Source organism: Paroedura picta, chromosome 7 (assembly GCF_049243985.1).
Source record: "Paroedura picta isolate Pp20150507F chromosome 7, Ppicta_v3.0, whole genome shotgun sequence".
Taxonomy (NCBI): Eukaryota; Metazoa; Chordata; class Lepidosauria; order Squamata; family Gekkonidae; genus Paroedura; species Paroedura picta.
In genome coordinates this window covers 51,618,209-51,644,423 of record NC_135375.1, presented here as the reverse complement: position 1 = coordinate 51,644,423, position 26,215 = coordinate 51,618,209, and positions in this window count along the sequence as shown.

Below are 26,215 nucleotides of genomic sequence, written 5' to 3'. Positions count from 1 at the left end.
CAATGGTGTGTTAAGGGAACACATGCTAACTACACAGTCTTGTAAATCCCACGGTCACATCCTGGGGTCTTCTGTGATTTACTAGCCTCCGTATCCATGGGGAACATTGGCTGTGTAATGATATCCACCTGGGTGTAAATTGCACAGAGCTTTTATTCCAACCCCAGATCGATTCAGTCCTTGCCCTCTACACAGAATGTGATTTCCATTTGGATTTGGGGCGATTTAAAATTTCTTTCTGCAGCAAGGATTGATCCTACCTTTATTGTGCAATATCTTGGAGTGCTTTTAATGCTCAATATTTAAAGGCTGTTTTGAATCTGGGCTCTTCTCCGTGGTAGAGGACCCATGATTGGCCACAGGTGGTCATGTGACAAAGTTGCCTTAAAGTAGAAACCCCTAATTTTTCTCAACTTCTGTCAGTCCTGGATTTTTTCTCCCTTCTTTGCCTTTTTTGATCCTCAAGAGGCTCCCTGCTTGGCTCCTCTCTCCCCCCCCCTTCAAGAAAAGAAAGAAAGAGGCTTGGCTCCCCCCCCCCTTCTGAACTACCCTAACCACGTGCAGAAGACTTTCCTGTTTCAATGGGGGGGGGGGAGAGAGGAAGATCCGAGTTCAGAGCGATCTGAATTCAACAGACTCTGCCCTGGTTAAAAATAAAACCACATGGATATTGTTACATTTGAACTTGACATGGAAGGCAAGCTGGGACCTGTGAAGTCTATCACATGCTTGCTGTTACTTAAACTGATTGTATCCATTGGCTCTAGTAATTTAATTTGGGAGAGAGTAAAGGTTATGTTGCTAATGCCTCTTCATATTAAAGAAAGTTCCGGTTTTGGTTGGTCTCAGTTCAAAATCCAGTTCTTCTCATGCTGAGAACAGATAAAAACTGTGCTGCTAGTGTTCAGGAAAGCAAATGTAACCAAGTTGGCAGTCCCATCTGTCTTTGAATTCACAGAGATGAATACATGTTCATACTAAAGAGTATGCCCACTTTTATTCCTTGGATCTCTTGCTCAGTAGCGCCACGTAACCTCCAGATCAGCATTTCTTATATTAGATTGCACAATTTCTGATTGTAAATGCACCTCGGATGGCACCAGGAATTCAGTGGAGTCACACATCAGGGTTTTTTGCTGTTTACCTTAAGACTGGCCTTTCTCAACTTTTTTACCATTGAGAAATCCCTGAACCATTCTTCAGAATTTGAGAAATCTCAGAAGTGGTGTGACCACAGAGAATATGGTGGGAAGCATAGCATAGTTGTCATATCACCCAATAAATGTTATATAGAGAAGCCCCAGGTTTCACAAAACCCTGATTGACAAAGCCTATCGTAGACTGACAAAAAAGAGGGACTAACAAGCTCTTGAAGAGCCTCTTGTGGCGCAGAGTGGTAAGGCAGCCGTCTGAAAGCTTTGCCCATGAGGCTGGGAGTTCGATCCCAGCAGCCGGCTCAAGGTTGACTCAGCCTTCCATCCTTCCGAGGTCGGTAAAATGAGTACCCAGCTTGCTGGGGGGTAAACGGTAATGACTGGGGAAGGCACTGGCAAACCACCCTGTATTGAGTCTGCCATGAAAACGCTAGAGGGCATCACCCCAAGGGTCAGACATGACTCGGTGCTTGCACAGGGGATACCTTTACCTTTACCTTAACAAGCTCTTGATGCAACATTTCATGTCTTAAAATAAATGTTTGCAATTGTGAGAATGATAATGCATGTGTGCACATGAACAACATTTTTAAGAAGCATGGCAAGCATCTCCCACAAAGAAAAATAGGATCAAGGAAGGACCATGTTTTACAAAAGGTGGCAGAAAATAGGGCTGTCCCCTTGCAAATAGGGACGCTTGGAATGTAAGCAACATGTAACTCTGATCCAGGAAATGCCACTGCAAAATTTTGAGCATGATGGCAAACATTTTTGAATTCACTTACTATTATTATTTCCTCATTTGGATGTAATTTTCTGCCTGGGTTCATTTAAATTTGAATAAAACCTGTGTAAGGAAACCTTTTTTAAATACTAGGAGACATTCTCACATGCCATTCATTTGATCTTTGCATATCCCTGTTGGTCACTGGATATGATGTTAGATCACAGAGTGCTGAATTCAAATCCTAAACTGGACACTAATTTGATTGTCTGGCCTTATGCCATTTTATTGTATTTTAGTTTGCTAATATAGCATTATTAGTATTAATAGCAATAATAATATTTCAGATTCTGCATCTATATTCATCTCTCTCCACGTGAGTCATTGGCTGGTTCATACCCTACTGATGCAAAGGAATGCAGTTTGAACGATGATGTTGAAAGATAGTGTGTAGCAGCCACACATATAAAACTTGGCAACAGTTATTCCTTTCTATTTCTGCCCCTGTTATTTATATGTGAAAGATTCCCATGCGGCCCACAGAAAGGGGAGGTAGTGGATAGTGGATGAGTCATTTGCATTGTAAGCTAATCTTTGGTCTCAAGAAGACAAAATGTCAAGGGCCATCATACCCATTGTGGTGTTGCCACTCTAGTCTTGTCTGGTAACTAGGACACCCCTAGCAACTGTATGTTGACTGGGTATGACAGAATATAAATACTGGTTTATCTAATCGATGGGATCTTAAAGATCAAATCACTGGTTCAAATATTTCTAATTCTGCTGAGGCTTTGGTAAAAGTTGTTTATGGGATACACCTTGGTTTTGGATTGGTAAGGCAAGTCTTAACCGCATAAGAGCTGACATTAAACCATCACCACAGCTGCTCTTTCTGAGTGATTTTATTTCACACACTGGCCTTCATATTGGCTCAAGTTTCATGATGATTTTAACAAGCTTCCAGAAACAGCTGCTGCAACTCTTTGGTTTCAGATAGTCACAGATTCTTTCTTTCCAACTTGCTGACAAAACTCTTAATTTTTAAAAAAATTGCATGGAATTGTGCCACTCCTCTTTGATGGTACTAATGTAAATTAACTGCATTTCATTCATACTTGACAATGAAACTGATGGTATATATTGTAACCTCATTCAAAGCCTCATTTGTTCAAATGAACAAGCTGTATTATATTTAAGAAAGTGCTTTGAAATTCAATTTTTCCATCTTGAAGAAGCAATTGTTTTTTTCTTTACTATTTTGACACAGTCTGATGACCAAAGACAATTCCATTTGTAAGCCAATGGAATTCCTGTTACACATTTATGCCATTTCTTCAAAAGAGATTAATTGAAAACATTCTAGCATGACTTTAATTAATCATAAGAAGCCTATTGATCAAACTGAAAATGAGCACTTATATATTTAAACTATTCTTGAGGTAGGCAACAAAGGTTTGATTAAGATAAAACAATAATCAACAATGTTAAAAATATGGCAGCAATTAAAAACAAAAGTGGGAAATAGCAAAAACTATAGACTTATCAATCAGGAAAAACTTGTAAATAAAATTCTCAATTGATGTCAAATACAGCCAGCTGCAACTTCAGCAATAAAGATGCATTGCTGGAGGGTGAAAAGCCAAGCTTTTTCAACCAGTGTTTTGTGAAATCCTTGGGTTTCTTAATGGCCCTGGAAGGGTTCTCTGAATGTGTGGGAGTTAATACAAGCAGAGTCGCCTGAAACTCAAGCCCTCCAAGATGGAGGTCCTGTGGCTGGGATGTAGGGGGACCAGGAAGTGCGCCTACCCATCCTGGTAGGGACGCAACTTACCATCACGTCCCAGGCCAGGAACTTGGGTGTGACCATTGACACCTCCCTGACTTTGGAGACGCAGGTCAAGAAAGTAGCCGGCCAGGCATTTTTCCACCTTCGCCAGGCCCAACTACTAGCGCCCTACTTGTCCCCCGAACACTTAGCCACAGTGATCCATGCAACGGTCACCTCCAGAATAGATTTCTGTAACTCGCTCTATGCGGGCCTACCCTTGTCCTTGATCCAGAAACTCCAGCTAGTGCAAAATGTAGCTGCTAGGGTCCTCACTGGAAGGGCCCATATCCAGCCGGTGCTGAGGTAGCTGCATTGGTTGCCAATTGCTGTCCAGATCCGGTTCAAGGTTTTGGTTTTAACCTTCTAGGCTTTACGCAGGTTGGGACCCACATTCCTGAGGGACCGCCTATCGCCCTATGCCCCCGCAGGGCCTTGCGCTCTGCGGGTGAAAATCTGCTGGTCATTCCTGGCCCTAGGGAAGCACGCCTGGCCTCGGCCAGGGCCTTTTCGACCTGGTGGAACGAGCTCCCGGGAGAACTGCGGGCCCTGCGGGATCTTTCAACGTTGCACAGGGCCTGCAAGACAGAGCTCTTCCGCCAGGTATATGGTTGAGGCCGGGACTGGTAAGACAGATCTATGCCCCCCCTGGGATCTGGGACCTGAAGTGAAGATCATCAGGACCTCCTCTCCACCCGCCAGTAGTGTGGGGGGGGGGGAGTTGAGTTACTGATTCCCGCCATGTCGGTAATGTTTTATGTCTTTTAATTGGGTTTTAATGGGGTTTTTAACCTACCATGAGCCGTAAGGGAATGGCGGGAAATAAATCAAATGACAATGACAATGACAATCTATGCTTCCCAACCATATTCTGCACAATTGTGCTACTTCTGTGGTTTCTTGAAGTCTGAAGAATGTTTCAGGAGTTTATCAATGGTAAAAAAGATGAGAAAGGATGGCTAAGCCCTCAATTCCTAATCAGTCTTTTATTGGCCACAAGCTCCTTGACAGTATAGTTTCCAGAGATATAAAGAGGAGGAGAGCCATGTATGGATTGTACATGTGTTCATGACTGCCCATCCAAAATTAAGCAGACTATACACAGACGCAGCACAAACACACCCCATCTCTTCTTTTGCCTTTCAGGGATACTCTAATCAGCTGAATGGAGACTAGAGGTGCTAAGAATTTTGCAGTGATTGTGTTTTCCAGTCAAACACACATTTTTCTACTGTCACAACAGTAGATCTGAGCTCCAAGCTCTTCAACTCAACACTGTAGAAAGCAGCTCTCAAACTGCTTTGCAGCTACACAGTAGCTATCTGTGCTAATTTTTATTGGTTTATGATATGATGCTTGCACAGTTTCTAAGTAAAACTGCAGTTTTTAGCTCATGTCCAGAGTATTTTTGCTTGTGTTCTAAAATGATTTGAACCTCTCCCTTCAGGATGGAAGTTTTGTTCAGAGAACTGAACTTTTCAGTGTTAATTTTCAACATGCAGATAGCATGCAAATAAAAAAGAAAGAAAAAGACATGGCAGGGAATGAACTCCTGCTCCCATTGGCTTGGCAAACATTGCTAATTCAAACAAATTGTCAGCTATTATGTCACTGTCACTAGGGAGAAGAACCAGACCAGACAAGGAGAATTCATTGTCACCATTTTATAATGATTTTAAAATGCTGCAAGGCACTACTCTGATATAGATCTGCAGCACAGAACTCTCCTTATGACACACAACTTTGCAAGTGCCAAAACAGTCATGGGTCCCCAGACTGAAGATTTGTAGCACTTTAAAATCACTGTAAAATAGCAGCAGCTAACTTGTGGTGGCCACAAGTTCTCTGTCATGTTTAGTTTGGCTCTTAAAGAAACATCAAGTTGTCCATTTTTTTAAAAAAGACATCTTAACACCGCCCGTGGCGCCACGGGCGCCACGGACTAAATAAAAGGCTAAGGGGTTCTAGGGCGGGATGTGTCCGTGATGAGGAAGGGTCTGGATTGGAACCTTCCTCCAGACAGACAATCGGAGGGACCAATCTTCTACCTATAGTGCCTGCCGATTGGTCCCTCCGATTCCCAGCAGAGCGCGATTCCCGCAGAGCGCGCCTGCTGGGGGCTCCCTGCCCGGTGGCCTGATACGCCAAGAGGCACAAAGCGCCTCTCGCCGCGTCAGGCTGCCGCCCGAGGGAGCCCCCGGCAGTCGCGCGGAGCGGCCTGACGCTCCCTGCCCGGCGGCCTGATGCGCCTCTTGCCGCGTCAGGCCGCCACCCAAGGGAGGCCCTGCCAGCCGCCCTCTGCCCACCCAAGGGCCCAGCAGCAGCGGCGCCGGAGGCGAAGGCGCCGCCAGCAGCGCCGCCAGCAGAGGCGCCGCCGGCACTGATGGAGCCGGCACTCGCGCCGGAGCTGGGAGCGGCAGCACATGCCGTCTCAGAAGACCTGCCATCACAGCCATGACTGAGCCGCTGATGAAAGACCGCCGTCCAGGAGAGGCCCCGCCGCCCGAGTGAGGTAGCCGGCCAAGGGAAGGGCTTCCGTGTCTTTAGCAGCTGATCTCAAGACAGGAATGGAACAGGTAAAGCCTTCCTCGAGGGAAAAGACATCAGTTCTATTTCCAGCCCTTTCATGTCTCCTCTTAAAAAAAAAAAAAAGAGGCCCAAATATCTCACACAGGACTCTTCTCACAAAGCCGCCCCGCCTGTCAACGTCCCACCCACCCTGCTCGGCAAGCTGCCCCTGGGGCGCCTCTGTAAGCTCAGCATCCAAAAGAGCCTCCCGTGGCCAGGACGGAGCAGCACTTACAACGAGCGCGGAGGCATCCTTTGCCGCCGCAGCTCCATGGCCAGGGACGCGGCGCTGCACAAGGCAACAAGGTGGCAGAAGACTTTCAGCCGCTCACCGCGGCACGGGTTGGCTGCGCTGGCCCAAGATTGGTTGCTAGGCGATGGAGGAGCGTGAAAGGCTAAGAGCCGGGGCGAGAACGCAGGGGTCGGAGTCTGAGGTGCGCGCGGCACTTCCACGGACGGGACCCCGCTACAAAAGGAGGAGCAGAGAGGGGCGCGGGCCAAGATCCCTCCTGCTCTTAAACGCGCTCTTGAGTGAATGGCAGACAGTCAAGAGTGCATCTTTTCAAGAACTTTCCCTTGCTCATTTCTATACCCCTCTCCCCAAGGCAGCCCTAGCGCCTGCTGCATTAGTCGCAGCGGGCTTGATTACTAGTTATAATATAATTTCCTGGTCTGGGTACATTGTTCATTATTTGTTTAAACAGCTGCACAGTGTCAACAGAGGGGGAGAACTCCATCAGACAATATGTCTGCATGTCTGAAAAGCCAAATATACTGCATTAGGGGAAAAACAAGCCACAGAAACAGAGACAACTATATGTCTTGAGCAGATAAGTATCTTATTAATCAACCAGGGTCCTGGTTGTGACTAATGATAATCAGAGGAGCCAAAGCACTGAGGGCTTCTACATTCCCTGATACAACAGGGAAAGCCAGGGAAATTAACCTCTGTCTACCTGCATTCGTTGTAATTGTAAACTTTTACCAAGTGAACCTGGTAGACCAAGAGATATAGAATCATTGAGATTGGAGAGGGCAGCCTCTGTTACACCTCACTTTCTTGGCCCACAAGAAATAGGCAAAGTTGTGCATGGCATAACTGAAATTGAAGGGGGGGGGGGGAGAGAAGAGAGAGAGATTTCCTGAGAAACATGGAATCAAACCAACCCTGCAGTGACACAAGTAACTATTTGGCCATTGCTGGTGAGAGAACTCCAATGTGGATATTTCAAATAGTAAATTTAGTTTCATGCAGAACTTTACACTTATCTTTATTAAATTGCATCTTGTTCTCATTTGCCCATTTTTCCATTGTGTTCAGATCTCGTTGAACTCTGTCTCTATCTTCCGCTTTATTCTGGTCTCTGGCATATCTTGGTTTTGAGGGATTATGGAGATTCATGATGGATGTCATACTTGTTAAAGCCCCACTAACGTCTTTCACATTTACCAACCATTTTTATTTTGGAAACACTTGCTGACTTGAAGGACAGTTGATTTGTTCTTTTATGATGTCATTGGATAAAGAAAACATTTCTTTTCAAGAGCTCTCATAGTTGGTTAGCTTAGATATTTTCAATTTTTTTTTATTTGAGTGCTTAGCAACTTGGCTTTCTGTATTTACCATTATGTTCAACCCACCTTCTAGAAAAATGGCAGTGTTCTGTCTTTGTTTGCTTAGAATTTTCATGTAGATCTGTCAGAATTCTATGGACTTCTGATCTATACTGGATGCTACTTTTTAAAGAGTCTACAAGACATGCCATTTTCACCTTAGAAGCAAAGTGCCATTGGGCCTAAAAGAAAAGTTTATTTAAAGCAATATTTAGACATTCAGAAAAAAGATGGATAATCAAACTGATTTCTAAAAGCAGTATTAGCTTGTAACTATCCTACATACCTTTGCATTTGCAATAGAACCATGAACCTGGCATATAATATCTCTTTCTTTCTTAAATCAATTTTCCATTCCTCTCATCTGTGGGAAATAACATGGACAAAAACATATATTTCAGAATTATGGGCAAGGGTCTGTTCTCAAACTGGCATTCAGAATAAATATAATGCTTATGGCATACAAAGCTGCACAATCTTTTCTGAGCCTATAATTCAAGTCTCCTTGGCACATAACTGGAAATGACTAGTGAAGAAGTATGTTGAGAAGAGAAGTATATTGAGGAATGCTTCAGAGTACACAGGGGTTTTATTATGTGCATTACACATCCATTCATAAAGTGACTCACAGAGAAGTCACTATCTCCTTTCATAGTCTGCAGAGAAAGGAATAAAGAACGATAAAAACACCATGTTTGCAAATAGGTATTGACAGCAATTTCATCACACATCATAAACTGTCGTGGGGCTATTTATAATGACCTAGGATTAGATTAAAAATCTACCATCTTTCTTATACATGTGCAGTAGTTCGCTGTGTTACTTGAAAGCATGAAGAGAAAAAAAAAACAGGAAAATATGCTCATCTGGGTCTGACTGCAAAAAGCCTGAGTGGTGTAAAATACTATTGCTAAAATACTATTGAGAGCCAGTTTGGTGTAGTGGTTAGGAGTGCGGACTTCTAATCTGGCATGCCGGGTTCGATTCTGCGCTCCCCCACATGCATCCAGCTGGGTGACCTTGGGCTTGCCACAGCATTGATAAAACTGTTATGACCGAGCAGTGATATCAGAGTTCTCTCAGCCTCACCCACCCCACAGGGTGTCTGTTGTGGGGAGAGGAATGGGAAGGCGACTGTAAGCCGCTTTGAGCCTCCTTCGGGTAGGGAAAAGCGGCATATAAGAACCAACTCTTCTTCTTCTTCTTCTTCTTCTAAAAGTATGAATGGTGAGCAAGGAAATCCTAATTTGTTTTAAAAGGACTTACTAGACTACCCATATAGTTATAGAATTTACAATTTGGAGGTACTCCATTATATTTTGAAAAGTTAAAACAATGGTAATTTCTGGACATACTCTAAATTCACACACCCTTATTTTGATCTATAATACCACTTACTGACTGCTGTATCACTTATATCTGTTGTTATAACCCTTTGGACTTGAGGAGGCTGTTGAAGATGGTTTTATTCAGGGCTTATTTGTTTAAGTTTACTAGCTTCCCTGTATGGTGATTTTACATTTTTGTTTTAATCTTTTAAATGTATTTTATGTGTTTTATCTAAGTTGTAAGCTGTCTTGAGCTCCATAAGGAGGAAAGGCTGCTAATAAATGTTTTAAATAAATAAATACAATTAACTTTTGCTTGGTAAGTAGGAATCATAGAAGAGTCTACACAAATTGTGTGATTTCATATAATACAGATATTAATAGCTAACATGATTTTCTCCTAGATTTCTTTCATCAATATACAGCAACGGTCAAAAGGAAGGGTCATACCATTATGGCTGCCTTTCTAAGGAAAATGACAGAAATGTCAGTAAGCAAAGTTAAAAAATAAAGTCACGAAAACCACAGGAGACCTTTTGATTTATTTATGAGCCAGTAATATTTCACTTTCCTTCTGTTTTGTTTCTCCACTTATATTGCACATGGCACCATCTTGTCAGAATGGCTTTGTCTTTGTTTGTAGATGAACACCAGAAGTATGAAACAGATGTTCAGCTTTTATGAACTATGCCTTTCAGTAAAAAGCTCTGCCACTGAGAAAACTCAAGAAAGGAGTCTCCAGAGTAGATGTGCCAAAGGGCTGAATTCTGTATTCCAACAGCAATGCCAAAAAACATCTCAAAGACACAGGGACTGTAACTCAGAGGAGGACACTCATGGGCATGTAACTGTGAGCTCTTTACAGTCCCAATCTTTTAGTTTGTACTTAGGAATGCTGGAGGCCAAGATAAGCACTTCTGACTTGGACTAATTTATTCTCTGTGCTGATCATTTCCTGAAGTACTTCTAGTATTCTGAAGTAAGAAAATCAGTAAATAGGGGATCCCACCAAAGAAATCATGGCATATAAAAGTAAAGCTGCCTGTCATTTCACTTTTCTAGCACACACCCCCCCCCCCACAGGAGATGTCATAACAGTAGCCCACAAAAAGAAACATATGATATTCTGGCTGGGAAGCTCTTATCTGAGTATTCCTCCCCCAATGCTGTTTAACGATTCAACAGAACATATTTTGTAGATAGAACAATTGAATTAGCCATTAGGTGGCCCCAAAGCCAGATAATTCCTTGAAAGTACAGAAGGCTGATGTGATGCTTGTTCTATGTCCTGGTTTGCCAGGGTCTTCTCACTCGTTGAAATGAACCTGGATGACCCTGCAATTAATAAGCACATAACAAGATCCCTGCTGGATCAGATCAACTAAACTAACAGTAGTCTGTGGAAATTAACACCCTCTTCATCCTTTCTCCCTAAGTGGCCATGGAGAAACAGATGTCAACAGAAAAGTATGACACTGAATTTCCACATCTTACCCCCACATACACACACAACTGTGGCAGCATATAGACTCACTGATGCAGTGTGGTGCTGTTGAAGAACAGCTGAAGAACTGACCTGTACATGGAGCATATTTTCATATATAACTCTTTATGGTGTTTGAAATAAATGGTTTTACAGCTTGGGGGTATAAGCATGTGTGTGTGTATGTGTGTGTGAAAGAAAGAAAGAAAGAAAGAAAGAAAGAAAGAAAGAAAGAAAGAAAGAAAGAAAGAAAGAAAGAAAGAAAGAAAGAAAGAAAGAAAGAAAGAATCAGTAGTTTGGGGCTGCCTTGGGTTCTGTCATCCTCCCCAGGCCAGGCACAGAAGGATCCCATTGATCTGATCTTATCAGTGACACTGGGAGAAGGTAACTAAAATCTTTATTAAACATTTTGAGGATTTTCAGTTGGCAGGTGTCTTGAAGAATAATAAACTTCTGGTTTTAAATTCTAGAATTGTGCACTTACCAGGAAAAAAAGAGGACCTTTAATGTTCCAGGCAACACTAAGTTTTGTATATAGATTCTAATTCTTATTACATGTACAGGGTTTTTTTACTTTATAAAAAGTTAGTCTTGATTTTATTTGTTTTTCTTCATGGCTTTCTTTCTGTTAGCAAATTCCTGGAGCACAGACCTAATGCAGGACTCACTAGTTGTCTTACCTTTGGTTTTAGGAATATCACTCCAATTGCTTATCATCTTATCATCTTCAAGGCCAAAGGGTGGAATGGGATAATTGGCTTCACACGAGAACCAAAATGAGAGGCGGAATATTAGGAGGAATTTCTGTCAGCACTGTAGAATGTGTGCTTGAGCAGGGGCCTGCAATTACTAAAAATAAAACTGTGCTGCCCAACAAAATCTTCAAAGTGTTAGGTAGTAACTAGTTGACTAGCAGGTGGCGACTAATCCAGTGATGACGCAACTCCAGTTTGGCGAATAAATTGGCTGCAGCTGTTTATTAACAGAACCCCCAATGGAGGGTTGGCCCGATGCCGGTATGGGAGCCTGACCCCATCAGCCATCCAGCTGCATGATATGAACCTTGGCGCTCAGGCTCCGCACCTCGCTCCCAGCTGAGAGGGGGAATGCCTTTCGCCATGGAATCATTCTAGGAAACAACTAGAGGGGACCCAACAGGCATCTGCCTCCATTGGTGTTCCCCAGCCGCTTGGCCCTGGGCCCCTGGCCTCCCAGCCAGGTAAGCTATGCCCAGTTAATGGCTGGCCTCCTTATTGAGACCTCCAAGCTCAGGGAGTCCTGTATGCAGATGGGCCTCCCTACCAACAGGCTCCCTACCAAGCATAACCCACAGCTGTGACGAGATCAACAAATCCCAACAAACAGTATGAAAAGGGGTGTGTGGGGGGGTAGCTGTTTGGACGGTGGTTGACATGGAGAGTGCGAGACCGCATGCACCAGCCTGTTTTAGGCCAGCACCCCTCCCCTCCACCATTGCTTTACCATGCAGCGCACTGACGCTCCTGGGTCGCACCTCACTGGGCGCTTCCTGCGGTGTCAACGGCGGCTGCGTTTTAGTCACGGACACTATTTGTCATTATTTTTGTGGGGTGTGTGTGTTTATTTGCATGCACCTACTCTGGGAATACATGAGGTTCCGGTTAGAACTCTTTTACAGCAGCTCACAAATCAGACGTAGAACATGTACAAAATAAAAATGCTCATAAAGGGAAAATAAAATAAATGGTTCAGCTTAATTATTGGGTGAGTATTTTAAAAACAAACTATATTAGTTAAGGTTATTAACCAAACATATTCAAACTACTTATACCAACCAGAAGGAAATACTTTGACATAGACTAGATCTCTCTTATTCTTGTTAATTCAGATGGTAGTTGTTACTGGTCCAGATTTCTTGAATATATAAGCATACTATCCATACTTTATTTCCCCCCCTTTCAGGTTTGCTCAGCCATACTGTAATTTTTAACAAGAACATTGTATGGTGTGCATTGTAGGAATCAACAAGAAAATAGATTTGGTAATTCTGTTATCTGGAATAAAGATTTTCTTCCCACTGCACCATTGTTTTTTCTTTGTCATGATGTGTATTGGGCAGATTTAAACTACTGAATAAGGCCTTATAGCCAAAACACATTTGGTTTACATGTGTTTTTTTTATTTATAACTATCTGGCCATAGGAAAGATGCTTGTAAGTGTGTGATATCCTCATCTGTGCCCATCTGTGGGGGGTTAGTGGGTGGTTACCATAGACCAGGCTTTTTCAATGGTGACACCTCACCTTCAGAATGTCTTCCATCTCAAGGCGCATCTGGTGCCTAGAATCATAGAACCATAGAGTTGGAAGGGCCATACAGGCCATCTAGACCAATTCCTTGCTCAACGTAGGTTCAGTCTAAAGCATCTATGATAAAGCATCTCCTCCGCCAGGCATTTAGTTGTGGTTGACCCAAACCACCACTTCCAGTTGGCCCCCAAGCTCCTCCCCTACGACCAACACTAATCGGTTTTACCCACTGGGCCCTAGTAAGAGTTGAGCTGAGGCTCTCACAATTTCTACTTTATAATGTTATTGTTATGATCTTGTTAAGATATTATTGTTATGTTATTACTGTTACTGTTACCTGTTACCATATGTTAATTGTATCTTTTCCTGTTTTCTGTAAACCACCCTGAGCCCTCAGGGAGGGCAGTATATAAATATAATAAATACATAAAATAAATAAAATAAATATAGAATCATAGAATCATAGAGTTGGAAGGGGCCATACAGGCCATCTAGTCCAACCCCCTGCTCAATGCAGGATTAGCCCTAAGCATCCTAAAGCATCCAAGAAAAGTGTCAGTCATTCCTGTATTCCTTGCTTCTTCAAGTACCTAACACTAGCGTTGACAACACAGATATAAAAAATGGGTATTTAGCCCCCAGCTGCTTCAAAAATTGGTATTTAGTCCCAGTTTCCTAAACATGCAGATATGCATTTTTAGCATTATAACAGCCTTGTGATATCTAAGTGCCAATTTCTACATATAAGATTACATAATGTGAAGGAAGGTATCCACACAAAGTATCACAAAGATACAGCACAAACTAAAAGAAGAGTTGGCTTTGTATGATGCTTTTCTCTACCAGGGGTCTCAAAGTGGCTTATAATTGCCTTCCCTTTCCTACCCCTGTGAGGAAGGTGGGGCTGAGAGAGTTCTGGCAGCCATCTGGCAGTGGAAGAGCAGGGAATCAAACCTGGCTCACCAGGTTAGAAACCTCTGCTCTTCACCAATACAACAAGCTGGCTATGAGGAGGATTTTATTGTATTCCTAGATTTGGCTTTGTCTGTAAACTTACACTCTCCAAATTTACCCTAATTCCTTCTAACATCTCTCTCTCTCTCTCTCTCTCTCTCTCTCTCTCTCTGTGTGTGTGTGTGTGTATGTGTATATATATATATGGCAAGTAAACTGAACATTTTGTTTAAACTCTCACTGTATAGCGTGTTTCTCTTTCTGTCATGCTGTGCTAATACAGCTCAACTCCCACACAACCCCAAGCTACTGAAGGAAAGTGCTTTGTTAGGGTATAAAGGTCCTCCCTCGTAGAGGTCTGTCACATGGTAGAAAGAAGGTGATTAGCAAGTATTGAAGAATTTCAAGGACACAGGCTCACAGTAGTCCCATTTGAACAGTGCAAGCAGGCATCTGAAGCCAAATGATTCATGCTGTTCACAAGCCTGCTGGGAGGCATTAGAGCAAGCATAGCCCATCTGTGTAGACAATGAGAGAAAACACAACTAGGGCAAGGTGGCTGAAGTTTTAAATGGCACAGGATCAGTTGGTAGCAAGCTGGCTCATGAAGGGGAAAATTGTAGTGTGGGCAAGAGCTTTCCTCTGCCTTTCTCTAGATCAGCTGGAGATGTGCCATTGCAGGGAGCATGGAGGCTTACCAGTTAATGACTGAAAACTTATCAAGAATGGTAGCCATGTTTGTCTATAGCAGCAGAAGAGTAAGAGTCCAGCAGCATCTTAAAGACTAACAAAATCTGTGGCAGAGTATGAGCCTTCATAAATTACTGCTCACCTCTTCAGACTGAAAACACACACATCAGATCTGAGTAACATAATAGTCTCTTATTCTAACTGACTTTGTTTCAGTTTAAGTGAAGACAAATCAGTGAATTTGGTGGAAGAACTTCAAGAGTATGTGTTCTAGGTTATCAGTGTTTTTGTTTTATTTTTCAAAGGAGGTTGCATAGTAATAAAATGTTCAATATAAAGAAATATCTGTTGGACACTAGCTGTCAAATGGGGAAAATATTTTATTGCTAAAATGCAGTTGGTTTCCCAAAAATAGGGGTATGTGAAAGAGGACCACTTGCTCCCTTCTTACGGTTCCAGTAACAGTGGACGTTCATTCGTTTGTTCATTCCATCAAAACTAAACTGTTTACAAGGTGATATCTTAGAACTTTTAAGAGTATGTCTGTATGTGTGATTGTACGGGAAATTATAACCTGCAGAGATAGTGTTACTTCCTTGCTTTGTTCTAAATGCTGAAAGTTTTTCTTGGGCATCAGGAGGACATCAGTAGAAAAATAACTTCAAAGGAAACCCTTTTGCAAAATGGAAGAAATTGGAAATTGTCACAGGAGGAAAATGGAATAGAAGGATATCCTGATCTTTGTGTTGTTTAATGGCTGGCATTGATTGATATTTAAATTGATAATTCTGTTACCTTTTTACAGACCTCTGTGAAAGAAACTCACTTCTGCCCATATACCCAGTGTAATATATTTTTTCCACCATTAACTGGCAATAGCTCCCTTAGATCAGAAACCTCTGAAATTTTGCCTGTTCCCATGACGATTCAGTTGGGGACTAGAAAATTTCTCTTACTAATTTAATTGAACAATTTATATTCTGGTTCTTTCCATTAAAATCTACAGCAAAATTGCAGTCAGTGCTTTAGGAGTTTAAAGATCTTAGCCAAATGGTTCTACTACACATTCAGTTTATGGGCAATTCTTATCTCAAATATGTATAAATGTTTGTTGCACCCACAATATAATTGGCTTTCATTTTGAACCACATTACCACTATTATCTTGTAGGTGATAAAAAGAGCCTATAACAAGTCACATTTTAGTTTTGTTTAGAACGCTTTCACCTGGTTATTTTAAACACGTACCAGATTTTAAAAGAAGTATTTCAATCATGAGACTGACAATTTTACCATGATTTTAAAATTATTTTTCCTAGTTAGGTTTGTATTTTAAGGCCCAGGTAATGAAATTACATGGAATTGTCTTCCCTGGAAGACACAAATGTATAGGAGGGTAACATATTATTGAATACTTTTATTTATTTCCTTCATTTTCCCCTCCTCCATTTTAGGTGGTGATGGGTTGACTGCATGGAACTAGCCCAAAGTCACCTAGGAAGCTTCTATGGCAGTGTGGGAATACGATGTCAAAGAATGCTTGCCTGTAGAAAAATTGTATTCTTTTTGGCATACTGCTGTCTTCACAATCAGACCAGAACATAAAATATGGACATATACTGTGATTCTAAGAATATCTGTTTAAAACCAGTTCCCATCAAGTTCAACAGGATGGCCAACTTTGTCAAACTGGTAAGGTAAGCCACTTAAGAAAAGGTTAAATTACCGGGGGCCAAGGATACAACCTTTTTTAACTCCTATGTTTATTTGGATTTTTGGTGTTAAATTTCCCTCAGCTGAATATTTGTCTTGTCAGTGGTTGTTATGATGGAGCTGTTTTAATAGAAATAGTAGACACTGGTCTATGTCTAGATTGTCTAATTTTATCCAGAGTTTCTCTCTGGAAATTGTGTCAAAGGCTGCTTTTAGATCAATAAAGGCAACAAATAATTTGCCCCTCTTAGGTTTGTTATATTCCTGGATTTAAAAAGCTAAAACAGTATAATAATCTAAGGTAGTGTATCCCTTCCTAAACCCTATTTGCTCTGGCCCTATGATGTAATTGCTGGATGTCCAGTTTATAAATTTAGTGGCCAGATATTTTGCAAAGAGGTTACCTACAGTTGACAATAAACTGATGGTGTGAATCATAGAATCATAGAGTTAGAAGGGGCCATACAGGCCATCTAGTCCAACCCCCTGCTCAACGCAGGATTAGCCCTAAGCATCCTAAAGCATCCAAGAAAAGTGTGTATCCAACCTTTGCTTGAAGACTTCCAGTGAGGGGGAGCTCACCACCTCCTTAGGCAGCCTATTCCACTGCTGAACTACTCTGACTGTGAATTTTTTTTCCTGATATCTAGCCTATATCGTTGTACTGGAAGTTTAAACCCATTACTGCGTGTCCTCTCCTCTGCAGCCAGCAGAAACAGCATCCTGCCCTCCTCCAAGTGACAACCTTTCAAATACTTAAAGAGGGCTATCATGTCCCCTCTCAACCTCCTTTTCTCCAGGCTGAACATTCCCAAGTCCCTCAACCTATCTTCATAGGGCTTGGTCCCTTGGCCCCAGATCATCTTCGTCGCTCTCCTCTGTACCCTTTCAATTTTATCGGCATCCTTCTTGAAGTGAGGCCTCCAGAACTGCACACAGTACTCCAGGTGTGGTCTGACCAGTGCCGTATACAATGGGACTATGACATCTTGTGATTTTGATGTGATGCCCCTGTTGATACAGCCCAAAATGGCATTTGCCTTTTTTACCGCTGCATCACACTGCCTGCTCATGTTTAGTTTACAATCCACAAGTACCCCAAGGTCTCGTTCACACACAGTGTTACCTAGAAGCGTATCCCCCATCCAGTAGGCATGCTTTTCATTTTTCTGACCCAGATACAGAACTTTACACTTACCTTTATTAAATTGCATCTTGTTCTCATTTGCCCATTTTTCCATTGTGTTCAGATCTCGTTGAACTCTGTCTCTATCTTCCGGAGTATTTGCCAGTCCTCCCAATTTGGTGTCATCTGCAAACTTGATAAGTAGTCCCTCCACCCCCTCATATAGATCATTAATAAATATGTTAAAAAGTACCGGGCCGAGCACCGAGCCCTGAGGTACCCCGCTACTCACCTCTCTCCAGTCTGATGAAACACCATTGACAACAACTCTTTGAGTGCGGTTCTCTAACCAATTCCCTATCCACCTAACTATCTGAAAATCCAGATTGCAGTCCTTTAACTTATCCATCAGAACATCATGGGGAACCTTGTCAAAAGCTTTACTAAAATCCAAGTAAATGACATCAACCGAATTTCCCCGATCCAGCAAACCTGTTACTTGGTCAAAAAAGTTAACTTGGTTGGTCTGGCAGGACCTGTTGGAGACAAATCCATGCTGACTTCCTTGGATCACCGAATTGTCCTCCAGATGTTTGCAGATCGCTCCCTTTAATATCTGCTCCATTATCTTCCCCACAACAGAGGTCAGACTCACTGGTCTATAGTTTCCTGGGTCATCCTTCCTCCCTTTTTTGAAGATCGGAATAACGTTTGCTCTTTTCCAGTCCTCCGGGACATCTCCAGTCCTTAAAGAGGTTCCGAAGATGATGGACAAGGGCTGTGCAAGTTCTCTGGAAAGTTCTTTGAGTACTCTCGGGTGCATTTCATCCGGACCAGGGGATTTGAACTCATCCAGTGCAGCTAAATGCCTCTCGACAACCTCTCTATCCATGTTAACCTGCCACCCAGACACTATCCTTTGGCTACGGCCATCTCTAGATGTGCCTAAACACTTTGACCTGTGGGAAAAAACAGATGTAAAATAGGCACTAAGCCTTTCTGCTTTCTCTGCATCTTTCGTTAGAGTTTGTCCATCTGCACCCAACAGTGGGCCTATTGCCTCCTTTACTTTACGTTTGCTCCTCACATAACTGAAAAATCTTTTCTTGTTACAATGGGCTTCCCTGGCCAATCTTAGCTCACTCTCAGCTTTGGCCTTTCTGATGATTGATCTACAGTGCCTAGTAACCTGTAGGTACTCTTCTTTAGAGCTCTGTCCCTCCCTCCATTTCCTGAACATTTTCCTTTTCTTTCTTAGTTCCTCTTGAAGTTCTCTGTTCATCCAAATAGGCTTCTTAGAGCTCCTGCAGTGTTTTCGTCTTTCTGGGATAGTCATTGATTGAGCATGCAATAGCTCTTGTTTGAGTAGCGCCCACCCTTCACATGCTCCCTTCCCTTCCAGCTTTCTCATCCATGGTATGACACTCATCATGTCTCTGAGTTTATTAAAGTTTGCCCTACGCTTATTTTCACCCAGATGCTCTCCACTGTAGATATGCTCTCCTTCACTAATATTTCCTGACAGGTAAGCCCTTTCCTCACATACAGTGCCACTCCTCCACCTCTTCGATCTATTCTGTTTTTTCTGAACAGTTCATATCCATCCACCATTACATTCCAGTCATGAGAATCATTCCACCAAGTTTCTGTGATGCCTACTAGATCATACCTTTCCATCAGCATGAGAAGTTCCAGCTCTTCCTTTTTATTGCCCATGCTTCGGGCGTTAGTATAAAGACATCTGAATCCTTTTACTTTTGGTTCCCTATGAGCTGGCCTTGCCGGTTGGGCTGCCTCCGATTGTTTTCCTTCCATACACTCCCTATGTTGATCGTCTCCTTCCCCTAGTGGCTTTAGTTTAAAGCTCTCCTGATGAATCTCCCCAGGTTCCTGCCAAACACATTCTTCCCCAGTTTCGATAAGTGCAGTCCATCAGGTGCTAGTAGGCCTTCCTCAAGAAAGCCTATCCCATGGTCCCAGAAACCAAATCTCTCCTGCCGGCACCAACTACGCAGCCAGTGATTCACCTCCATTATCTTCCTCTCCCGACGCATTCCTCTTCCCTTGACAGGCAAGATTGAAGAGAATACCACTTGTGCCCCCATTTGCTTGAGCTTCCTCCCCAGATCTTGATAGTCTTTTTTAATAGGAGCGATGGTATTCAGGGACATGTCATTCGTTCCCACATGGACCATCACAAATGGGTAGCGATCCGTATATTTGAGGAGTTTGGGCAGCCTTTCTGAAACATCTTTAATTTTCACCCCTGGCAAGCAACACACCTCTCGGGTTAGAGGGTCGGGCCCAGCCACATGGTGATCCATTCCTCTTAGCAGGGAGTCTCCAATTACCAGTACTCTCCTTTTTTTTTCTTCTCAACTCCATTTCCTTCTGTCCCCGTGGCCTCTTCCCTTTGTCTTAGAGTTTGTTTTGGGACCTCTTCCCTTGTTGACCCTTGCACCTCCTCTGCAAGGGACTGAAATCTATTCTGGAGCTCCAAAGGCCCCGAGAACTGTCTCGCCCTTCGCCGTTCAGTCTTTTTCCGAACTGCCTGCAGAGGCTTCCTATTGTGATCAATCTCCTTATTCTCTTCAGGACTGGTTGTATTCTCTTTATTCCAAGTTGCAGAACTCTGGACTATGAACTCCTCCCCTTTCTTACTTTGGGTCAGAGTAATAATTCTGTTTTCTAATCCCCTAATCTTTTCCTCCAAAAGTCTTACCAGCTTACACTTGGGGCAGCTGTAGTCCATCTTGTCTTCTGGGAGGAAGGCAATCATGTCACACTCACTGCAGATGATGGGATGAGTGTCCTGGAGGTCCATTGTAATGTCTAGGCAGTGGAAGTACTAGGGAAATATAATCTACTGATATAATCTACTGATTCTAATTGCTCGGCCAAGAGCCCTTTCTCTCTCGCGCCTCTGGTGAGGAGCAGCCCTTTTTAATCCTCCCAACAATTACCCAGCAATCACCTCACCCAGGCAGAACAATAGCCTCACCTGGTCAGCAGCAACTCTCCCCAGTAGCTCTCTCCACGTGCTCTCAGTTGTCTGAGCTCTGCCTCTGGTGAGGAGCAGCCCTTTTTAATCCTCCCAACAATTACCCAGCAATCACCTCACCCAGGCAGAACAATAGCCTCACCTGGTCAGCAGCAACTCTCCCCAGTAGCTCTCTCCACGTGCTCTCAGTTGTCTGAGCTCTCTGTGTGGTAGTTACTTGGTAGATACGCTCACAGACTCCTCTGCATTGCTCTTGGAAATGCCTCCCTCCCCCCAGTCATGGGCTGTCAGAAGCTCCGCAGCAGGCCTGAAGGGAGGGGTGAGGGAGGGAGAGCACTCATCAGCCTTCTGACAATTCTGTCAGTGTTCTGAGGCAAACTGAAGGAAGTTACAGTTGGACATGGCAGTTAGGACAGCCCTGGGGCAAAAAGGGCTGGTGCGGCCTGTCCAAGCCTCTGTTCTTACCCCCCCCCCGGCAGTCCTAATGACCTCCTCTCCCTGCAGTGGTCAGAGGCAGACTGGCAGCGATGTTGCCAGATTGCCCCTCGCTGGGCTGGGGGGGGCGGGCTGTGTCACCTCCCTATTTGTCCCAAGTCCGAAGGGTGGGGCCAGTCCAATCAAACTGGGCCCACTCACTCTCTGCCCACCTAGGCCTTATTTTTTATATTATACAACAAAGCTGTTCCAGATATTATGCGGCAGCTGGAAGTAACTCTGGGCTTGTGTAGTCATGGCAATTACAAGACCTTTCAAAATGTAATTTGCACTGATGTTCTGCCTTTACTACATCAACATGATTCACTTGTCTGGCCGAAGTGGACAGGATACTAGCGACAACAAGACCAACTACATGCCCACTAGACCCTTGCCCATCCTGGCTCTTAAAAACAGCCGGCATAAGAATAAAGGGCCCCCTCCGGGAGATAATCAACCTATCTCTCACAACAGGAGAATTCCCGCAGGGTTTGAAAGAGGCCGTGGTACGTCCACTGTTGAAAAAAACATCTCTAAATCCACAAGAGCCTAACAACTACAGGCCCGTCTCGCACCTAGCATTTCTGGGCAAGACGATAGAAAGGGCAGTCGCAAACCAACTGACGGAGTACCTGGAAGAAGCTTCGGTCCTAGACCCATCCCAGTCTGGCTTCCGGCCTGGCCATGGGGTAGAGACAACGCTAGTCGCCCTGACGGACGACCTCCGTCGCCAGTTGGACCGAGGCGGGTCGGCACTGCTGATATTATTAGACCTCTCAGCGGCGTTCGACACAGTCGATCACGAGCTTCTAGCTCGCCGCCTCATCGATGCTGGAATACAAGGGACAGCCCTTCAATGGCTGATCTCCTTCCTTCAGGATCGTGGACAGAGGGTTGCAATAGGAGAGAAAACATCAGACCGCCGGCAACTTACTTGTGGAGTCCCACAAGGAGCGGTCCTCTCTCCTATCCTATTTAACATCTTCATGCGCCCTCTCGCACAACTGGTACGGAAGTTTGGGCTGGGTTGCCACCAATATGCAGATGACACCCAGCTCTTCCTCCTGATGGATGGCCGCCCTGACTCTCCCCCAGAAGCATTAGCCAGCTGCCTGGAAGCAGTGACGAGATGGCTCAAGCAGAGTCGTCTGAAGCTCAATCCTTCAAAGACGGAGGTCCTGTGGCTGGGTAGGAAGGGGCCATGTGAGGAAGCGCGCCTGCCTACCCTGGATGGCGTGCAGCTCTCTACGGCTTACTCCGCCAGGAACCTAGGCGTGATTCTGGACGCCTCCCTCACAATGGAGGCCCAGATCACAAAGGTAGCGCGGCTGGCATTTTACCATCTCCGCCAAGCCAAACTACTAGCGCCCTACCTGGCCCCGGAACATCTAGCCACAGTGATCCATGCGACGGTCACCTCTAGACTGGACTTTTGTAACTCGCTCTACGCAGGCCTGCCCTCAGCCCTGACCCGGAAACTACAACTGGTTCAAAATGCAGCAGCCAGGATCCTCACAGCAACACCGTGGAGGTCTCATATCCGGCCTATTCTCCACCAGCTGCAATGGTTACCAGTTGAATTCCGGATCAGACTAAAGGTTCTGGTTATTACCTTCAAGGCCATACGCGGTCAGGGCCCAGTGTACCTGAGGGACCGCCTCCCCGCCTATGCCCCCAAAAGAGCTCTACGCTCTACTGCCTCCAATCAGCTAAGGATCCCTGGCCCTAAAGAAGTCCGTCTGGTCTTGACCAGGGCCAGAGCATTCTCTGTTCTGGCCCGTACCTGGTGGAACGAGCTCCCAGAAGAGATCAGGGCCCTGACGGAGCTTAAACAGTTCCGCAGGGCCTGCAAAAAGGAGCTCCTCCACCAGGCATTTGGCTGAGACCAGACGTAATCAACAGCGACCAAGGGCCCCTGCTCCCCCCCCACCCCCCCCTCAGAATTCAATAAATAAACCACCCCCCTCAGAATCCCATCAATAAGCCCTGGACCTGTTTGTAGTACTATATTGTTATACCGTTATATTGTGCTGTTATTTTGGTTACAATTATTAGTTATCAGTTATACATGTTACAGACTGTTTTATGTATTGTTCTCTGTTATGATGTAAACCGCCCTGAGCCTCCGGGGAGGGCGGTATATAAGTATGATAAATAAATAAATAAATAAATAAATAAATATGCCCATTACAGAGAACACACGAACTGATGTGTTGCACCATCTTGGAATTCCTTGGTACAGAGGTAACTCTACACTTGTTGCACAGTAAAATTCCTCACCTGCATTAAAGCAATTTTATTTATCATGGCTGTCATGAACACCACATTTTAAAGAAGAAAACCCAATTATTCTACTTTCATCAGTTTCTAGACGTGATTAATGCTGTGAAATTTATAGTTTTGTCATATTCTGTGGGCATTCCTATTGTACACATTGACTGTGAGGAGGAAAGTGCTTTTTTCTTTAAGCTGCTAATAGAATTTGGGGAGCGACGTAGGTGGCTAACCCCCAGGTGGAATCCCCTCTTTTAACTCTACCCTCTCCATGCTCCTCCCCCAGATCTCCAGGGATTCCCTTATTCAGAGTGGCAATCCTAGATCATGCTGAAAGATCCATAAAACCCTAGTATGCATAGTTTTTTTTAGAAAAAGTCATACAGAATCAGAGTGAAAAAGTATCACAACTATTCATTATGATAATGAAGAGGAGTGTCCTTTCTGTTGTGTCTCTTGTCTCAGCCTCTCTTGTCTCAGCCTCTAGCACAGTGATTCTCAACTTTCTTAATGCCACAGCCCTTTAATATAGTTCCTCATGTTGTGGTGACCCCCAACCATAAATCATGCAACTGTTCTTTCACAGAAATTAAACTGAAACTGATCAATGGCAAGAAGATCCATTGTTCATGATTGTATATAAATTGATTTCACCCCCGGGGTTTCTCAGTTCATTTCTGCCGCTTGTCCCACCATGCCGATCTCGCTCTTTTCTGCTGCTCCAGACAGACAAACTCTCTATCTCAATCTACCCCAGGCAAGTTGTTCGCCCTGCCATGACCCCTGTGAAAGGGTCATTTGAACCCCAGGTTGAGAACCACTGCTCTAGCAGAAGATTCCTTACCACAGAGTCAGTGAGATAGATAGGAACACAGGCCACTCATCTTTTTGATCTCTCTGATGCTGTCCCTTTAAGGATAGACTCTCTTAGGGACAGCTTCTCCAGAAATCTATCCTTCTCTCCATCTTGCCTCCTGCACCTCTTCCCATCCAACTAACTAGATTAGATTAGGAAGTATCTTCTTACCTTCCATGTCTAGAAAGGAGTTTTCTAATAAATAGCTGTTATATTAATTTAATAGCACAATCAGAGTCTGTGCTTTCTTAGTTGTTTGTGGCCTATTTGCACTTAGTAGACTACAGTGCCATGCTTCTCTGGAGAGACTTTTTATGTGAACCGCCCAGAGCCATATGGAAGGGTGGCATAAAAATCAAAATAAAACAAACAAACAAACAAATAAATGCTACCTATAGTAGCTTAATTAAGAACTCTGTTAACTTTTCTGGATATTGCAGAACCATACCACAGATTCTACCGCTCAATATCCATCATTTTCTAGGCAGTGATCATTTCCCTGTCATCTTGCATATAAACATCTCTTATGTTCAACTTTCTGTAATCATTCAAGACTGTGTATCCCAGAAAGATGTTGGATCTGCTAGAATAAGAATGTTGCTTGTTTGGCCTATGGTCTTCCTGAAGTGCTATTCTTAAGGAGAAGTTGGATACTACAGAGTCCTGAAAAAAGCATTAGGGAAAAAAAAACAGAACTTACTCTGAAGCTTAATTTTTACCATAAAACCCGGTTTGGCATTCAAGGCAGTTATTAATTTGGCCCCTAAAATGTGTGGCAGTATTCCCTTTTGTGGTCAGTCAAAAGTTTGGGAGTCATATTTGATACTTCAAAAGCCTGTTGGCTATTTCTAGGGAGTTTTCTATTTCTGAGAAATTTGAACCATTTGGCCTTCTTCCAGATTGCCCTGAGGTGACCCCTCTCAAGTGGAAGGCTTGATCCATTACCTCTGCTCAGAGAAGACCCCGGGAGCAGACCTTATTCCAAATGAATCATTCAAATGAAATCCATCATGGTGGGCAGAGATCTTTGCTCCACTATTTTCACAAATAAACATTTCATCCCAAAATATTGGAGGCACACAATAATAGTTCTGATCTTTAAGGAAGGTTATAACTCAGACCCAAGCTGCTACCATCCAATTAGCTTATTATTGTGTTTGGGCAACCTATACTCTTCATATTTGCTAGATGATTGGCTTGAACAAGGTGACATTCTAGGCCAGGAGGAAATAGTGTTCAGGAGGGATAGTTCGACTTTGGGCCATTGTCTTGTTTTATATCACCTGACAGAAAAATATACTAATTTCCCAAATGACTTCCTTTATGTAGGATGTATTGATTTGAAAGGAGCCTTTGACACCACTCCTGTTGGTGGTGTTTAACTATGCAAAGAGGTACATAGAACCAGCTACTTAAAAATAAAATAGTTTTATTAAGAAGACAAACAACTTTGTAAGTAAAAGAGGAGAGAGAGAGTCCTAACTGTCTGGAGGGGAAAAGGCAGGAATTGTGCTAAAAGAACAGGAAGCCTCCAACTGACCCTATCATGAGGAAATTATTTGGGAACTAGAAATTAAGTCCGCTGTAGGTAAAATACAGCGGGCGCTAGTGGATAGGGAGAAAAAAGGGAAAAAATAAAGGTAGAAGAGGGATGGGAGTGAGAAAGGAGGGCAAGGGGTGGGTGAAGGGATGAATAAAAGGGAGAAAAAAGGAAGGGATAAAGGCAGAAAGGCAGAAAGACATGAAGGGGGAAAGAGAGGGAGAAAGAGAGAGGCAGGAAGTAGATAGAAAAATAGAGGAAGCCAGGAAGTTAGGAAGGAAGGAAGGAAGGAAGGAACGAACGAACGAACGAACGGAGGCAGGGATCTAGGTGGACTGGGAGGGGAGGGGGGAAAGGAGGGGGTGTTGTGAATTGTGGTTGGGGGGAGTGGTGAGGGGGAAGAGTGTGGGGTAGAGAGGTTTGGGTGCGAGGGTGCATAGTGCTGAAGAAGTGGGGGCCAATCGGGGTGGGGAGTTTTTGCTGGGGGTGTTCGGGGGAAGAGGGTGATGGGTGGGTGGTTCAGGGGATCCGTGGCAGAGTGGGGAGATTTGGCAGGGTCAGAAAAGACAGCGACGAGTCCATCGGAATGGTCGGGTGCTCCGGG